This window comes from Lichenostomus cassidix, chromosome 2 (genome assembly GCF_008360975.1).
Source record: "Lichenostomus cassidix isolate B80296 chromosome 2, HeHo_3.0, whole genome shotgun sequence".
NCBI classification, from domain to species: Eukaryota; Metazoa; Chordata; class Aves; order Passeriformes; family Meliphagidae; genus Lichenostomus; species Lichenostomus cassidix.
In genome coordinates, this window is record NC_139482.1 from 67,872,434 (window position 1) to 67,889,876 (window position 17,443).

At 40.3% G+C, this 17,443-nt stretch overlaps 1 protein-coding gene across 1 annotated transcript in view; it reads left to right on the forward strand.

The window, feature by feature from the left end:
- The window catches only part of LOC146441565 (uncharacterized), a 59,437-nt gene that overhangs the window by 25,044 nt on the left and 16,950 nt on the right, over positions 1-17,443 (forward strand). The gene's annotated exons all lie outside the window — the stretch shown is intronic.

Genomic DNA, 17,443 nt, shown 5'->3' on the forward strand with positions numbered 1-17,443 from the left:
CTTCTGGCAGTGTTCTGCCCTGTTTTTACATCTTTCACATAAGCACCAAGCTCAATCTTAGCATTTGAGAGCAGGCAAGGGTAGCTTGGAGTAGCAGTGCTGCAGGTGTAGCATGGTGCAGTTGCATGCCCACTAGAATTTTTAATGTGCTGGGGTTTTTTTCCATTTTTTTCCCCACTGTTCTTTGAGCAGGCCGTATAGTAGGCTTGATAAGTTAATTAGAAATGGGACCTTGAATACAAAATAAGTGCTTGCTTTTTTTTTTTCTGTATGTTTATTGCCCTATTGTAAGTGGGCAGAAGTATTCAGCATTAATTAGTTTACTGAAAAGACTGCTGATAGCAGGTTTTGTATGTACAAGGTATGATTTATAGAGCCAAATTCTAATCTGCTCTTTATCCCAGCCCCTGGCAGTATAGTTATTCTGCAGTAAAGCGAAGGATTTTGGTATGTCCTTTTAAGTGATCTTTCAATATGAATATGACAGGTTCTAGCAGAAGCATTTCTTTGCACTCTAGGAAAGGAAGAAAATTTAGATGCAGAAACCAATAATCTTGACATGTTTCTGGTTTGCTTTGTGAGACATCTTGGAACACCAGCCTTTTATCAGAAGTTCACACGCTTTAGTAATTTGGGAGCAGCTAGTAGTGGAAGGCTTTCATGTATAGGTTCATTGAATAATATAAAATATTTCAAATGTGCTTAAACCAGTAAACAATTATTTTCTAGTCCAACTGCCAGGTATAGCAGAAATCTTCCAAGTCTGCTTCTGACACCACAATTTTTCAAGGAATGTCCAAATTGGTATGCTTTATTTTCTTTCTGTGTAATTCAGTAAACAGGAATGTGTGGTTTTTTGAATGTCAATTTCTGTGAGTCTGAGGGGAATCCAAGCTAGGTCTTAAGGTGTTAACTATGCTTCCTCTTGAACAAAGTGATCCTTGCATTCCCTGTCTCTCCTACTTTGCTCTCATGAAAGACTTTTCATAGAGCAGTAGCTCCAAAAAGTGCAGGCTCAGCATAGGTTAAGGGCTGTAGCAGAGTTGACAAAAGACTCTTGTGTTATACTCAGGCAAAGGTTCTACTGCTATAAATAATGCATGTTTTAATTGGAAACTTCAAATGGAAATATCCATCTCTAAAGGCTTGTTGATTTCAGTATAATCTCTAGGGGCAGATCCTCCTTACGTGCTGAACGTGCAACACATTCCCAAAATTTGTGATTGATTTTCTTCTTCAGTATTACCTGCACAAGTGAGCTCCTTCCTATAAATTAAGACAAATGCCTTATCTACCTAATCATCTGGGAATTTCTATCACTGTATATTGTAAAAGCTGCACAAAACACCATTACAAGACTGGGTACCCACTGATGTTAAGAATTCTAGTTTCCATTTCCCTTGGTCAGTATTAATTGGAGGGTGCACTGTACCTATTAAATTTAATTATTAATAGGGAATAAGTTTAAAAACAGATAATAAACATTCATTTCTTGCCAGATTTTCTTGGGTTTAATCACACTGTGCCTAATGTTAGCCACAGGCTCAGGCCTCCATGTACAACTGTAGTGGCTAGGCTGATACCTGGCTAATTCATAAATCTGGAACTCTAATCCCATCCAACAGGATGGGCACAGCTTTTAGTATAATTTTAATTAAATTGATTTAAAACTACACCTTCAGGCCTCTTCTAAACATAACATCCTACTGACTTCACTGAGGATGCTGAACAGTTCTCAAGGTGGTGTCTAAGTGAGTACAAATCTGTGTGAGGGCTAGTAGTTTGCTTTGGGCTAGGTTGATTTTTGCATTAATTTGGATCCTTTCTGTTTTCATACATTCATCAGACTGGTTTTAAACTCATTTAACAGTGTCAAGATGAATTTTGCAAATTATATTAGGGTTCATAGATATTAAAATAGTAGATGAGCCCCTCCCACACAGCTTGCAGAACTGTAGAAAAAAAGGGAAACAGATTAGGGTGGCCAATGTAATTTTATTGCTGTCCAGTTTGGGCACCCTAATCTCATGTTGTTTGTGGGCAAGCCTGAGCAATTTATGCCTAGAATGCATCTAAGATGTAGAATTTAGGAAACAGTAGGATTTAAATGTAGAAGCCCTGAGTGATGTGGAATCCTTTCAGATGTGCCTGAAGGCTGATTTCAGAAAAAGCTGTAGGAATCCCAGACCCAAGCTTGGAGTGCCTATAGGAGCCCAGTGTTTCAGCATGGGTATGTACTGAATTACAGGTGAGCCAGATGCCTCAGAGTCCCATTCAGAAGATGCTGACATTGAGTAGGGAGCCTTCAAGTTAAGAGGCAAGGTGGAACAGAGGACTAGCTTTTTACCCCCAGTATTCAGACTGAAGTACCTGCAGCTGGTCATGATTAACTCATAAACTCTTACCTCTTGTTTGGTGGTTGGAGCTGGCTTGGACAAGACACAACCTGGGAAAGTCTTGGTGCCCCTACCTTAATTGATTTTTCTCTGTGAAGATACTGCATAGTGGTTCAGAAGACTGCATTGCATGGTAAGACAGTGTTTTGTATTCTGTATTTCTCAAGAGAGTGCAGAAGGGTTAAAACCTTTTGGAAATGGGGTTTATCAAGTGCTCCTATGAAAGTATTATTTATGCATAAGCAGACCAGGCTTCTAATTTTGATTTTAGAGAATATTCAAATGTTCTGTATTAAATGGAACAGGATTTAGGTCACATCATTCCAAGCAGCACATGTTAAATGTTATCTTGTATAGACTTTCTCTTATTTTTCTAATGGCTAACAGTGACTGAGTTAGTGTGTTTGCTTAGCAGTGGTTTCGGATGTTCATCCATCTTTATGGTCAGAGCCCTTTTTTAGGAGTGGTGGAGATAACATAATGCAGAAGAGATCTTTTTAATTTCTTCACTGAAGCTTCAAAGCAAGTCTAGAAGTCAGGCAAGGAAAAACAGTTCTGTCTGATGCATGTGTCTTTTCAAATATACTTGTCCTCTTTAGGACAGCAGTAGAAATAGAGAAGAAAGATGACTTCTTTCCCTTCTTTCTCTAGAAGATTCTTCTTAAAACCAAATTCAGGATAGCTACTAAAACTAAAAAGGTAGGAAGGAGAAGTCTGAACCAGATAGAACTGCTCAAATCTGATTTTTGTTGAAGAACCAATAGTTAATGCTATTATATGTAGCTAGCTCTAAATTCTGCAAGGCAGTGCACTGTCTAAGTTCATTATTTTATTCTGGGTCATAAATATACAGGACTTAGTGTTATACGTGATGTCCACTATTGGATTGCATTGCACCTAAATCAGTATTTTTTATTTCACATTCCTGTTTCGAGGTAATTCAACATATAATGTGAAATCTAAAAGATAACAGAAATAAATCAGCTACAAATGCAGCAGCAGTGTTGTAGAAAATATATTGAAAACATTTATGGATTGTGTTTCCTCATTTACAGTGTTTTTTTCATAATAAGCAGCTTCCTGTTGACTCTTAGACACAGAAAAAATGTGCCAGGAGATGGCATGTGAGGGTGAACCAACAGAGGTAGGGTAGGTGAAAGTCCCAGGCTGTAAACCAGTATTCAGCATTCTTTTGGGTCATTGCCTTGATAACTCCACACCCTCTGAGTAATATGGTCACACAGCAGTGACAGGCCACCATAGCCCTGAGAGAAGGAAGCATTTTTTGTGTTCCCAGCCAGACCTGTGCAACGTTATGCCCATAAGCTGCTGCTGAATGTGCTGATCACATCTAATCGGTGTTAATTTATTCTGGTCTGAGTTGTACTGAGTAATAGCAGTTAGCAGGAGCACAGGAATTTTCCTCTTTATAGGTGTCAATTCAAGTCTTGCTGAAGAACAGAGTGTGCTGCTGTGCTTATTGGTAATCCTTATCCCTGAGGAAAGGGATCTGTAGCACTCCTCTGTCGTGTCATGAAGAATACTTTGACCAGAATTTTAGTATTCTTGCCAGTATGGGTTGGCAGGAGATCATGGCTCCTTGTGCAGTCTGTCTCTTGAGTGGCCCTACCACTGAGGTGATGTGTACTAGCAGCTCCTGTCCAGAATGACATTGCTGAGGGAGTTGTTCCCACATTTTTTCTACTGACGCATTTGCTGTGAAACAATGTCTCTCTCTGGCTCCTGGTTTTTAGGAGTGGGTGTGTCCAGCAGTAGAAAAGGCTATGCACTGGTAAATAGCTATGTTACTGTTTCACTGTCCTTGTTCTTTGTTCATACACAAATACAAGGAAGCAACAACCTCATGTAATGTTATAACCTAACACTGAGAAAGCTTCACTTCCTCAGCGATAGTTGGTGCAACTGGCTCAGGGCGTTTGATTGTTGTCTGAATTTCGGAAATGATGTCTTGGTGATTGGAATGCCCTTTCTTCACTTGCCAGCTGCTGCGTGGAGGTGCCTCAGTTCCATTTTCATGTGGCAGCTTTAATTTCTGTTTTCTTAACAGAAAATGAGCAATGCAGCACACCTTTCCTAGCATGCAATTAAACCTGCTTTAGTCATTGCTGGTGGAACAGGCAGAAACAGATAATTTGATAGAAACTGATTCTAATTAAACTGAGGCAAACTTGTCCTGTTAAAGGTTTGAGGAAATCTCTTCAGGCCAAAAACCCTGCTTCCTAAGGATGGACTTAGCATGGCCTTCCTTGTATTGTACTTTCTTTCCTGTAGATGACAGATATGGTTAAATGCTGGTACCATTTCTGCAAGCAATGGCTTCACTCCACACCCTACTACAACAGGTCCTGCTGGCTGCAACTGATTCTTCCCAACCTGGTCTTGTACTAATTTCAAACTTTCCTGGAGCCAGATGTGTGACTGAGTTTGGAAACTTTAGTAGCCTAAGAAGTAATGCATTCCATCTAAAATTAGGCACTTAGATACTTTCTAGAGGCAATGGAGACAGTATTTGTTTCCTGGGAGTTACCATCCCATTCTAATTGGGGTGGTGGGGGTAGCAAGGTGTTTACTTCCTAGTTGTAGCCACAGCAAGAAGTGTTCTAGCTGCCAGAGCCAGCATCTCTGCTCTCTGCAAACCCAGCCTGGCAAGAGGATCCACCATGGGATCCTTTTCACATATATTTTCAGTAAAATTAAATGATATCAATAGTCAATTTGGTTGTAAAAAGGAGTTTCAACAACCATCTGAGAACTGTCATGGTATTTAAAAAAGACCAGTCCCTGCAGTCTCATGCTCAGTGGAATTTGGGTACGTAAAAGCAGTATTGTCCATCATGTTTTTCTGAACTATGTTTTAGAGAGCTACTCACGCTAAGATTGGTGTAGGAGTCCTACTATATGGCAGATTTGAAGAAAAAGTAACACAATGGTACAGATTTTAAGGCCAAAAGAGATCATAAGACCAACATCTCCCAGATAACTTATCTTCTGAACTAAACATGGCCTGGATGCTGTCTGTAGCACATAATTTGCTTTTGTAATATTCTCACTTAAGCAATTTCATGAATGGCAAAGCTACTGAAGCCTTGTTCTCAAAGTGTATATATGCATGTTTCATGTCCTCCCATGGGGATTTTCTGATGTCTAATTCTGTGGTCTGTTCCTCTGTAAGGAATAAGAGATCCCTGGGTTAAGAAGAGATCTGCAGGATTAAGGGCTGGCTGGGCTGTTTAATATCTTTATTGATGATCTGGATGATGGAACTGAGTCTACCTTTAGTAAATTTGCAGACAACACCAAGTTGGGCTGGAATGTTGTTCTGCTGGAGTGCAGGAAGGCCCTGCAGAGGGATCAGGACAGGCTGGATCAGTGAGCTGAAACCAACAGTATAAGATTCGACAAGGCCAGGTGCTAGGTCCTACACTTTGGCCACAACAATCCCATGTGGAGCTACATCTGGCACTGGTGAGGCCACACTTTGAGTACTCTGTCCAGTTTAGAATTCCTCACTACAAGAAAGACATTGAGGTGCTGGAGCAAGTCCAGAGAAGGACAACAAAGCTGGTGAAGGGCCTGGATCACAAATCTGATGAGGAGCAGCTGAGAGAGCTGGGGTTGTTTGGCCTGGAGAAAAGGAGACTCCCAGGTGACCTTTTCATAGTCTTAAGCCATGCCAGGGGAGATTTAGTTGGATATTAGGAAGAATTTCTTCACAGAAAGAGTGAATAGACATTGGAATGGACTGCCATTCCCATGCACAGGAAGGTGGTGGCGTCACCATCCTTGGAGGTATTTAAGCACTTTGTGCCATGGTCTATTTGACATGGTGGCGTTTGCTCATAGGTTGAACTCAATGATCTCAGAGTCCTTTTCCAACCTAATTGATTCTCTGTGTGATTCTGTGATCCTCTCTCTTTTGTCTCTTTTCACAAAGTATTTAAGCATTTCATATTTAGCCACCCCCTACCTTTTTGTTTAATTTCATTAAACTTCTGGAACTGGGTTCCAGAATTTCTAAGAGGCAGTGGACAAACCCATGTCTATGTAGACCACAAAGACAGGTTTTATTTTCATAGGAAACTTGGCAATAAATTTAGAGTGAGGGGTGTGGTGCTGTGGTGAGAATATTGAGAAATGACTGATTTCATAGTGTGGTTAGTCCCAAAAAGCACAGAAAGGTGTCTGTGTCCAATCTCCCACCCTGCCTGTTCTCTGTAGTCCATTTCACAGAACTCCTGCTAGACAAGAGATGGCTTGTTTTTTAGGAAAACACTGTATCATTTAAACCTAAAAAAAAGAAGTTTACTGCTTCAGTTCATAATCAGTCTCAGCAATGTGTCACAGTTAAAATGTTACTCATTTTATTTCTAAATTGGTGTTATTTTTAGCTTTAACTTTTTGCTATTGGTTCTTCAATGCATTTCTCTGCTAAGTTAGACAACCCTCTGAGACTAGCTGTTTTTTACAATGAGGAGTGTGTGTGCTGTAATTGGATCATTGGTGATTTTGTGTTTTGATAAATGAAGCACATTGAATTCTTTGGGCCCCTAGGATAGGTCATTTTCTCTAGACATCATATTCTGGCTCCTCCCTCTGTAATTGCAATCAGTGTGGTCAATATTTTCTAAATAATTTTCAGATTCTGACTATAGTATGCTTTCTAGCTGGCACAGACCCTGCAGAAAGAGAGCAATATCCTGTTTCCTATCTGCTTTGCATGATAAAAATGCAGGATAAAGGAAGGACGGCAGCATCTACTAATTTGTTGGGGTTTTTTTCCTTCTCTTTTCCAATGTGGCTGGGAAGATGCTACTTCAGTACAAGCTGTAGAACCAGCTAATTTGAAGTTGCATTTTTATATTTATATTTAGTTTTCCTTTTACAACTCTTGCATTCATTAGCTAGCATTTGTTGAACCATGCTGTTCCTTTGAGATCCTCAAATGCCCTGCTCAATGCCAAGCACTGTGTGCATTCAGGAAGATGTTGGTCTATCACTACATGTTTCCATTTTTCTCTCAGTGAACAACAATTTAAATTTATTATTGCCAGCTGTTTCTTTCTGTGGTGTTGTGCTATGTTTTTTTCTAATGTGATTAGTGATCCTGATTAATTCAACTCCTTGCCCTGCACAGGGATAGCATTAAGGCTGCTCTGTTATGTTAACTTGCCTGGCAAGCTAGCATCACAAAAGATTTAAAACTGCAAGCAGAAAGACCATGTTTTTGAACAGATTTTGCTCTTTTATAAATCCCTTCTGAAGGAGTAATGTATTTATTTATTAATCACAATAATAAACAAATGTGATTAAGTTCACAGTTTGTCTCAGTTTTATCTAGTGTGGTCACCCTCTTGTGATTTTCTTGGGTAAATACTTGCACCAGTTTCGTTTGCTTGCCCCTATCTGATGCATGGGAGCACCATCTCACTGATTGCTGAAAACCTCTTGCTCACAGCAAATTTTATGTAGACACAGTAAAATGCTTAATCCTCAGTCTGTGAGGGTGATCAGAAGAGTCAAGTTAACCATTTCACCTTATGGCTAAACATTAATTACGCAGGTTGTACTGGTATCCTTTTTTTGGAAACACTTTAACCTACAGCACTCAGTGATTAGTGCTGGCAGGTCATTTCTTTTTTCCTGTGCTGCTGCAGAGCAAAGTTAAACTTTGCTGGCTGCAGCTGTGCCTCTAGCTGGGTGATGAGTTGTACAGGTTTAAGACAACACTACTGACAAAATGGATGGGTTGAAAATCAGATTCTTCTGTTGTTACAGAACAGCCAGGCTAGAATGAAGTGGCAGTGGTTCAAGCTCATGCTAGACAGACCATATGGTCCTTACAGTGAAATGAAGTGGTGTTGCATATGTGTATTGCTAGGCATAAGGACAACAGCTCCAGCTTTCAGAACTGCTGGCAAGAGTCCTACATAGAAGAAATGTTCTCTTCCTCTATGCCTTAAAAGTCAGTTAGGAGTGAAGCCAGTGTCCCTGCCTGTCTCATGCTAGAGCAAGATGTACTAGGAAAATATGCCTCTTATAAAGAAGTGGACATCATTAATATATTTCAACTATATATGCAACTGAGTTCTGAAATAATCAGCTAAAATCACCACAAAACTATCACTTCTGAAATACAGGAATGCAAAGGATCTTTTAGATGATTGTGTCTTATCCCTCTTCTCCCAATAATTTAATGAATGCTGATTAATTTATCAGATTCAGTTTTGAGAGTTGCCATTTTCCTGCCCTATTGTTCCAGAGCTCTGATTTTCTCATACCCTAATTTTCTAATTCTCACCACAAATTCTAGACTTGCTTGGTGATGCCACTACCAACATTTGAGATTTTTGAGAGAAATACCCAATTGTTTTGCATCTGGGAGAGGAGTTTGAGATGACAAACTCCTCTTCCATTTTGAGTAAAAAGTGCTGTCAAAGACCTAGCTGTTGGCCACTTAGAGCTGCATAGAAGAAACCCTAGTTTTTCCAGCATGCAAGTGGTGAGTGAGCCAAATCATCCTCAGGTAGAGGAAGTAAAACCACAGCCTTCCAAGAAATCTACTTCTAAAGGCTTTTTCCCAACTTTACAATGTGCATGGCCCTAATGAGTGACTGTACACACCTGAATTGGTAGATTTCCATTGGAGATTTTCACAAATCCCATTGTCTTTTATGTGGTGATCTTACTAAATCAGTTCAGAGATAAAAACAAATAAGCCTTTCTGTGACTCAGGCATGGGTAAGACAATGGCAAGGCAGTCACATGCTAAAGCAAATTGCTCAGACAGTGAGAAGTGTAGCTCTACACCCTTACTCACCCACTCTCACCCCTTATCCTTACACCCCCTCTTTCATCCTCTGGATCTCTCTCTGCTCTTTTCAGGTCATGGTGCTATTAGTTCTGGTGCTGTGCTCTGCATACTGGGTAGCAGAATGAAGCGTGTGCATGTCAGAAGGCAAATCTCACAGGTTTGCTTTGGCTTTGCTTTCTGACTTCTGACTGCTGGGTTTAGCTATTGATGTCATTTGCTAAAAAGCAGAAGGGATTGAGCCATTAGCAATGAGGCAATTCCTTCTGGTTTTTGTTTTCCTTTCATGAAATGCTTTCACACTCTTAAGCAGAGCATTGTTTCTGCATTGACCCTGCGTGAAATTGTATGTTTATGCTGGCTGCCATCCAGGAGAGGAGGGAACAATTTAAACACCTCTCCCTACAGTGACAACTGAAAAAATTGGGAACTACTAAACAAGTCTGGAAAGTGTGAGGGGCATGTGGCTTAATGGTTGTGTCAGTGCTGCCAACAAATATAAGGGCCCAGTTTTCCTGCTAACACTATGTGTATGAGGCAGAAGTAGTAGGAAGCCCACAGAACCAGAAGAAACTAGTATCTACCCCAAACTTTGTCACTGATGAATCTCCCAAGAGAGTAAGAGAAACAGAGCGCTGCTAGAAGGTGGTTTGGGACTGTGAGAAATGGCATTGTGTTGTGCAGTTTGACTTGCACAGTGTGGGTTTTTGAGGTCAGGTCTGCAGCTGGTGTAAATCATGACAGTGAAAACAAATGTTGATGCAAGTTTCCCTTGTAATCTTTAATTCATTTTTTGTAAATAATAAGGCAACTGCAAAACAATTTGTCTTCATTAGCATGAGACAAAAATCCTAAACAGTGGGATAATTTAAGCAAAAAAACCCACCACATCTTCAGATGAAGATGTAACTTAGATCCAGCTGCAAACCACACAACCTTACTGGAAAGTAGTTCAGAATTCTATATCACGAGTACCAAACACTGAAGCAGCACTGGATTTAGAGCTAAGTGTCTTCTGCTTTTGCACAGGTGTAAATTTGGATCATTATCCAAAGACATTAGTGGGTTTGCACTGTTTCTGCTCTGGTGTTAGGGAAGAGAATGATGCTCTGCACTGGAGTGTCTGGGCCTTTCCTACAGAATCACAGTTCCCTCTCTAGGAAGGGATCTGTTTTGCAGACTTCTGTTGACACAGCATTATCAGCCAGGGATATGAAAAGGTGTCATCTCTGGCTAGTGGAGCCAGGCCAGGAAAATACTAATGCCATTATCCCAGTGTAACCATTGTATAGTTACAGGGTGACTTTCAGAAAGGTTGCCAAATGCAGTGGTTCTGCTACTCCTCAATTACATCCACACAAGGGTTGTTCTGCTGGATGCTTTGGCTGGAATGGTTACTCCAGCAAAGGTCTTGTTAGGATAGATCAGAAACACATCTTTTAAAACCTGCCTTCTGTAGTAGTTAGTAATTAGTAGGCTTTAGGCAAATGGGGGATCTGAGTTTTTAGGTAAACTGGGGAAGATGGGTTAAAGCTGCCAAAGCCAGCCTCTGTATCATGACACCTGTGAAGCAGAAATTACAGTTCCCCATTGCAAGCACAACATTTAAGAAAAATTGGTGGTTTACTCATAAGCTCTTAGATTTGATGGTTTGGGTTTTATTGTTGTTGTTTTGTTTGGTTTTTTGTGATGATTGTTGTGAAGAGATATCAGAAGACATAATATTCCCTTGTTAAAATACCAAAGGAAGTAGAAGTGTTTTGAAGGGATTTTAAATCAAAACACTAAGTTTCAGTTTGAGTGATGAAGTGTAAGTAATACTGCATCTGATTTGGATATATATGTTTATCCTGCAACCCAACTCCCAGTGGTTTTGGAGCCCATCCATGAACCCGATCCCAAATCCACATACCTCCCTGGGAACAGCAGATGCTTCACATCTAAAAGGACTCTTTTCTCTCCCATCCTTCTTATTTAGGCAGCCTTTCTCCTGCTGAGGTGATATTTTGCCTTGTTAAAAATAAGTGGTGTTCAACAAATGAATAGCAAGCAGGGCTAATAATAATATTAAATAAGCAAGCTGCTGTCTTACAGAAAAAAGTAGAAGGAAAATGTAAAATTTTATAGCTATTTTCTTTATTTTAGCAACATGATTTGCAGTAATGCTTCCATCACAGAGATTCTTAGAGAGTCGTAATTCTTCTGCTTTGTAATTTGTTGTGGTTTTGGATAATCTAGGCATTGTTGCCAATGGCAAAATGGGGAAAGTGGGACAAATTTGTTCATATGTGTACACTAGCACTTGCATTCATCTCTGGCTCATGTGTGCCTGGAAGGATTCACATCCCTCCCCTCCAAGTATATGGCCTCCATGTGTTTGGGATTTGTTACATTCCAGTCAGTGCAGCATAAATCCTTATTAGGTAGGTCATTATGATCCTTACTACTCAGCTGGGCATGTATTTGATAACTTTAGCCATTCGTTAGTCGAATTTGGAGCTCACTTCTACTGAAACATGTATAAAGCAACCTTTGAATTTTTAATACCTCTTATTGCATATGTTAATTAGTTCTGCCCTTTCACACTGACTTAAGACATCTCCCTTAATATGTTGCCAAATTAAGATACTGCAGAGAGAAATATCAGAAGAGAAGGAAAAAATCCTCTAGAGCCAAAGAGCAAGCGAAAGGAGTTTCTGTATGTGTGATGTGAAATGAAGCTGAGAGCTAGAGAAATACCACCAGGAAAACTGCTGCCGTCAACACTGCTAAGAAGAGCTGTGGTGGAACATCTGGTTCTGGTAGGCAAATGCAGGAACCTTGAAGATCTGTTGCTCTGCAACACATTTGTAACACTTAAACACATTTTTAATGACATGAATGCAAAATGATGGAAAATGAGGCTCAGCAGTTTGTTTTAGTGTAACACAGTAAATGATCCAAGGGCCTGAACCAGCAGAGTGATGAGCCATCTCCAAAATCATCTAGTAAAGCAGACAAGGATAGTAACCTTTTTCTGGGTGGACTCCCACAGATCATCCACTGTATGTCCAAATATGTCACAGGCAAGCACACAGCTAATGGCATGTAGGGTAAGCAGTAGCAAGATAAGAAGTTCCTTTCACTGATCCAAAACTCTCATATCTGCTATGTTTTTAAAAAGAGTCTTCCCTAGAATTTCTACCATGCATCCCTAAAGGAAGTAGCCTTTTGTGGAGATGAATTCTGATTTTAGCCTTCAATTTATTTCTTCATTGTTACAGTGTCTCTTGTGAGAGTCAATTGAAAGTGATTTTGATATCATTTAGTATGGAGCATCCATTGTGGTTTGGCATCTCTTGTGTTTCTGATCAGATTAGCACTGCTCAAGGGTTTTGCATGCCTATCATAGGAGACAAAAAAGCAGAATTCCAAAGAGCAAGGGAGATCTTTAAACTTTAAAAAGGCAAGCTCTGATTGTGTCAGAATGAGCTTTGTAGAAAATGTTACAACTCCACACAATTATTAAGAAGAGGGTTTATTTGGAAACTCGAGACTTTCACCTGAATCTTACCAGTTGGTCACTGTGGTTGTCATTCTACATTTAGTAAACCCTGCAGAAAAGAATGTCATTTGAACAGCTATTACATGATTTTGCCTGCATCACAAATATGCATTTCATTCTGAGTTTACTCATAAACAGCTGAAAATGCCTAAATGTACATAGTTGAATTTGCTTCTTTTCTGGCATGAAAAACCAACCAACCAGCCCCTTGCTCCCAGATACCTCCAATTAGGAAGATGCTCTTTACTCTGAGAGTGGTGAGGCACTGGAACAGGTTGCCCACAGGAGCTGTGGGTGCCCCATCTCTGGAAGTTTCAAGGCCAGGTTGAAGGGACCCTGAACAACCTGTTCTAGTGGGTGGCATCCCTATCTGTGGCAGGAGAGCTGGAACTAGGTAAGGTCTCTTCCAAACCAAACCATTCTATGATTTGTGGCAGCGAGCTTGGGAATTTAACCCACCAATGGAAAGGGATGTTTTGATATCCAGGTGAGTTTTATTCATTCAAATAACTGTACAAATTGCAGATTTCTTTGTTTACTGCTGAAGTCTTTAAAATCTGATTTGCTGTCAGCCTAGTACCCTTGGCACCATACCTTCTTCCTCCTGAAAATGTGAAATAAAGAGCGTGAATAACTAGCTACCTGGCACAGGCAGAGGAGTTTTATGTGAGGATGAGAAGGTGAGACATTTTACTGCATCAAGCAAAAGAAGATACAGGATTTCAAACTAGTAGCAGGGAAAGCTTCTTAAAAAGAGCTGCCAAAGCTTGTGCTGATCTAATATAATGAAAAAGCCTGACCAGCTCACCTGCAAGTGGAAAGCACCCTTAACTAAAGTACAGGAGGCCACCCCAGTTTACTGTCTTTGAAGGTACAAGATCTGTCCAAATGTTCGAGCTATTTTTGCAGCATTTGGAAATGTGTATTTTCTTAAAAGGTACAGTGTTGTCCTGAATTACTCTGCCTGGAGGAACTCTTTCGAGCATTCTCATTAGCTCGAAAAATGCGTAATGCAAGCCGTAGGCAGACATTAGATACATCCACCTCTGTGAAAGGCCCTGAAAGTTCATTCATAATGTTCAGTAACCCTGTTATAAATGCTCTTCTGGGTTTCTCCTTTGGGGGCTATTCCTGGTGCATCCTAACTCACTTAACTAGCTGCAGTAGTTTGAGAGCATCCACTGTGGCTGTACAGGCCGAATGGAGGACCTATCTTAGAGATTCTTGTTGGCTTTTGTAAGTTTGTGTTAACAAAACTATCCAGTTGTTAACCAGGTCATGGCAGTGGGATGGGCTGCATCAGAGTGGACCAATTTTCACACCACATATTTGTGAGGCATTTGCTTTGGTGCTGCTGCACTGGGTGAGCCTGGGGATGGACAGGAAGCCAGGGCAGAGGCATCTCTGAGATGTTGCTGGTCTATGTCTGTCCTCGTGTAAGCAGGTAATGTTCTGCCAAGGCAAAACAGGGCAGGAGAAGATTCTGCAGCATAAGGCAACAGCACCCTGGTCTTAAATGCCCTTGGTTTTCCCAGCTCTCACATTTGGTTAGGCAGAATAGACAGTTGTATGAATAGCCCTTCACTGCATCTTCTTCTGATCTTAAAATTTAAGTACTGTGCAGCAACCGATTTACTTCCTGACCTGAAATGTGTTATGACTTATCACCCTGGAATAGTGGGATTTAAAGTAATTGACACTCAAGCTCAGGCTTTCTGATCCAAAGCTCTTGGAGTGATATACATCTGCCTTTACAGAAAGCAAAACCCAAAGGGATTAAAAGTTGATGCAGCTTCACTCATGTTCTCAAATTAGTTTCCTGCTCCTGTTGATTTGAAAGTACTGTTGCAAGGAGGTGCAACATAAGGTGGTTGGTAGTTTTGAGTGCTTTGGGTTCCACCTTCAGTCCCTTTTTGCTTGTTTGTGCTGAACTTGTGACAACATCTGGATAAGAAACAATTCCAGAGTAAAGGGTGAGCAGCTTTCAAGTGAGCTACACGTGTAGATACACCATCAGTGGCAGCAGAATGATGGTGATGCCTCCACTGTCAGACTGTTTGTGACTTTGAAGGGGCCTCTCTCCCTTTAGTAGTACACATAACACATTTTGAGTGCCTCATACAAAGTAAAACATTTTCTATGAAAAAAGTTGGTTTGCAACTTGCGGTGGTCAGAACTGAGGCACACAGTATTAAATCCCAAGCCCTGAAGCAATGAGGATGTCCTCAAAATATACCAGTCCTCTCCAGAGCTCTTTCTGTCTTGCAGACATACCGCCAATGTTAATTGCTGCTGAGCAGAATGCTAGAACTATGTTAAAGGAACAAATTACTCAAGATCCTCAGTGTTATGTAGTGTATATTACATTATATTTTTCTTGGTTTAAAGCAATTTTTTTTTATAATGTTTTTACCCTTTGCTGCTAATTCTTTTTTGAAAACTTGCAGTGGGAAGGGAATGTAGCGTTGATAAATCAGGAATGGTAAAAGTGTTATTTGCTGAAATGGGGTAAATGAATGTTCTGTTCTGGGTCAGTTTGTTTTGGCATCTGGAAGGATGCAACTTCTCAGCTGGTTGCTAATCATTATTTCATGGTCTTCAGATAGTCTAATCCAGCATTTCCTTCTTTGAATCACGCTTCTCACACTTGTTCTTGGATCATCAACATTTTTTCCTTTTTCTCTTTGGAAGTTCAGCAATTTTTCAAGAATAAAAAATATTTTACTTTCTTCTCTAGGCAAAGAGAACCAAAACAAAACCCAGCAATCTTTTGTGGCATTTTATACTGATATTTGACCTCAGCAAGAGACAACAGAAACATATTTGAGAGAAAAAAAGATCCTCATTAAGAAAAACATTAAGTATCATCTGAAATTTTGGGTTCTGATTGTAACTGGACTGGCAGGACATTAGCATAAATCCAAAATTAAGCATAAGCTTGAATTTTTTCTGGAACTGCAACCTCTAGGTAGCTGGTATGTGCTTTGGTGCCAGGGAGAACAAGTTCTCAGAGGACTGAATTAAGAGTCTCTTAAAAATCTGTTTCTTTTTCATATACTGTTACTGGTCATACAATAAGCCAAGTTCCCTCTGCATTTCATTAGCTTTGCCCATGCATGCGGATATAAAGAGTATGGCAATGCCCATTGAGCAGACAGTCTCTCAGAGCTCCATTGTGTTTGCACATGCATGCATAAGAATGTTGCTTTTTAATATAGCAAAGCTGCTGTTATGTGGTCTGTGATGATGTTTGTGTAAGCAAGCAAGGCTTCCTGGCTCATCCTGTCTCCTGCTGCCAGCAGCCCTGTCTCACCGTTTGTCTGCATTGGGTGAAGGGGTTTGGCTTCCCAGATCCAATACTCCTGTTTCTCATTATGGGATTTCTATCTTAAAAGTTATCTGCCAAGATTGTTCTAAATTAAATAATTTTTCTACCCTTTGTGATGTGTGTTATGGTTCAGTCTTTTTCACTTAGACTTACCATTTTAATTCTATAGAAAGAAGTGTTCAAGTGGGACAAAATGATGCAGATTGGTGCGGCAAATGGTGTTTGGAAATAGGTATCAGTGTGACACCCAAACAAAGGAATTAAATTATTTTAAAATATTACTGCATTACAGACATCTTTTCTGTAGAGGGAAGAAGGCCAGGTTCTTGTGGATTAATCAGCACATGATCAAATAATGAAGAAGTCTGTTGGAGTGTGGAGGAAACATGATTAAAAACCCTGTTGGGACTCCTAATGTGGATTTTTGTGTAGGAAAAGACACAGGTGATATTTAAGAGTGTGAACCAGTAATTAAAAGCTACATAATATATACATGCTTGCACATATATTAAAAACCTGTGTGGTGGAGAACATAAGTGATGGAGATAACCAGCAGAGTAAAATGATGCTGAATAAAAAGTGTGCATCTTTCCATGATCTGAATGTGCTTTGGCTGTGAGCTAAATGATACATCCCTTCTGTTCTAGTTTAGAGACAGCTGTGGAGTGGTGGTGACCTTCCTTGTTTGTGTGATAGAGTAAGGTGTTATCAGTGGAAAATTAGATCAGTACTGTCTCCTTCAAGTCAGATTTTTTTTCAATTCCAGTTTAAATACCTGCCACAAGAGAGAAAAACATTTTGTTGAACTGTTTAACCTGAAGTCTCTTCTAGACGTCCTTGCTGACCAGCAATGCCACTCTCCCCCAACTTTCCTCAGTATCCCAGTTCCCTGTGGGGTATTTCTGTTTCTCCCCTGGGGACTCTGCTCATGCTGACTCCTTTGCAGGAGCATGTGCTGATGCCTTCTGAAGTCAGTGGGCATCTGCTTATTTAATCAAATAATTATCAAAACAAACCCTCATCTCAGGCAATTGCAGTGCTTCCTATAGCCAGTGGGGAAACATTAACTTCTGATCTGGCAGGTTTTGGGTACCATCTGCCCTGCCAGGCTGTCAAAAAGCACAGCTCAGTAACCCAGCTGTAATTGTTTGAGAATATAGCATGGATAAATACAAGCAGAACAAAATGGTTGCTTCTCCATCCTCAGTTATTGTTCTAAAGCAGCTGACATGGAAAAATCTTAGAGCCCAAAGTAAATACACCAGGAAGTGGTGACTCTCCACACTTCCTCTCACAGGCTCCATTGTTATGAAGACACTGGTCTTGGAGGGAAATGACTAGGTAAA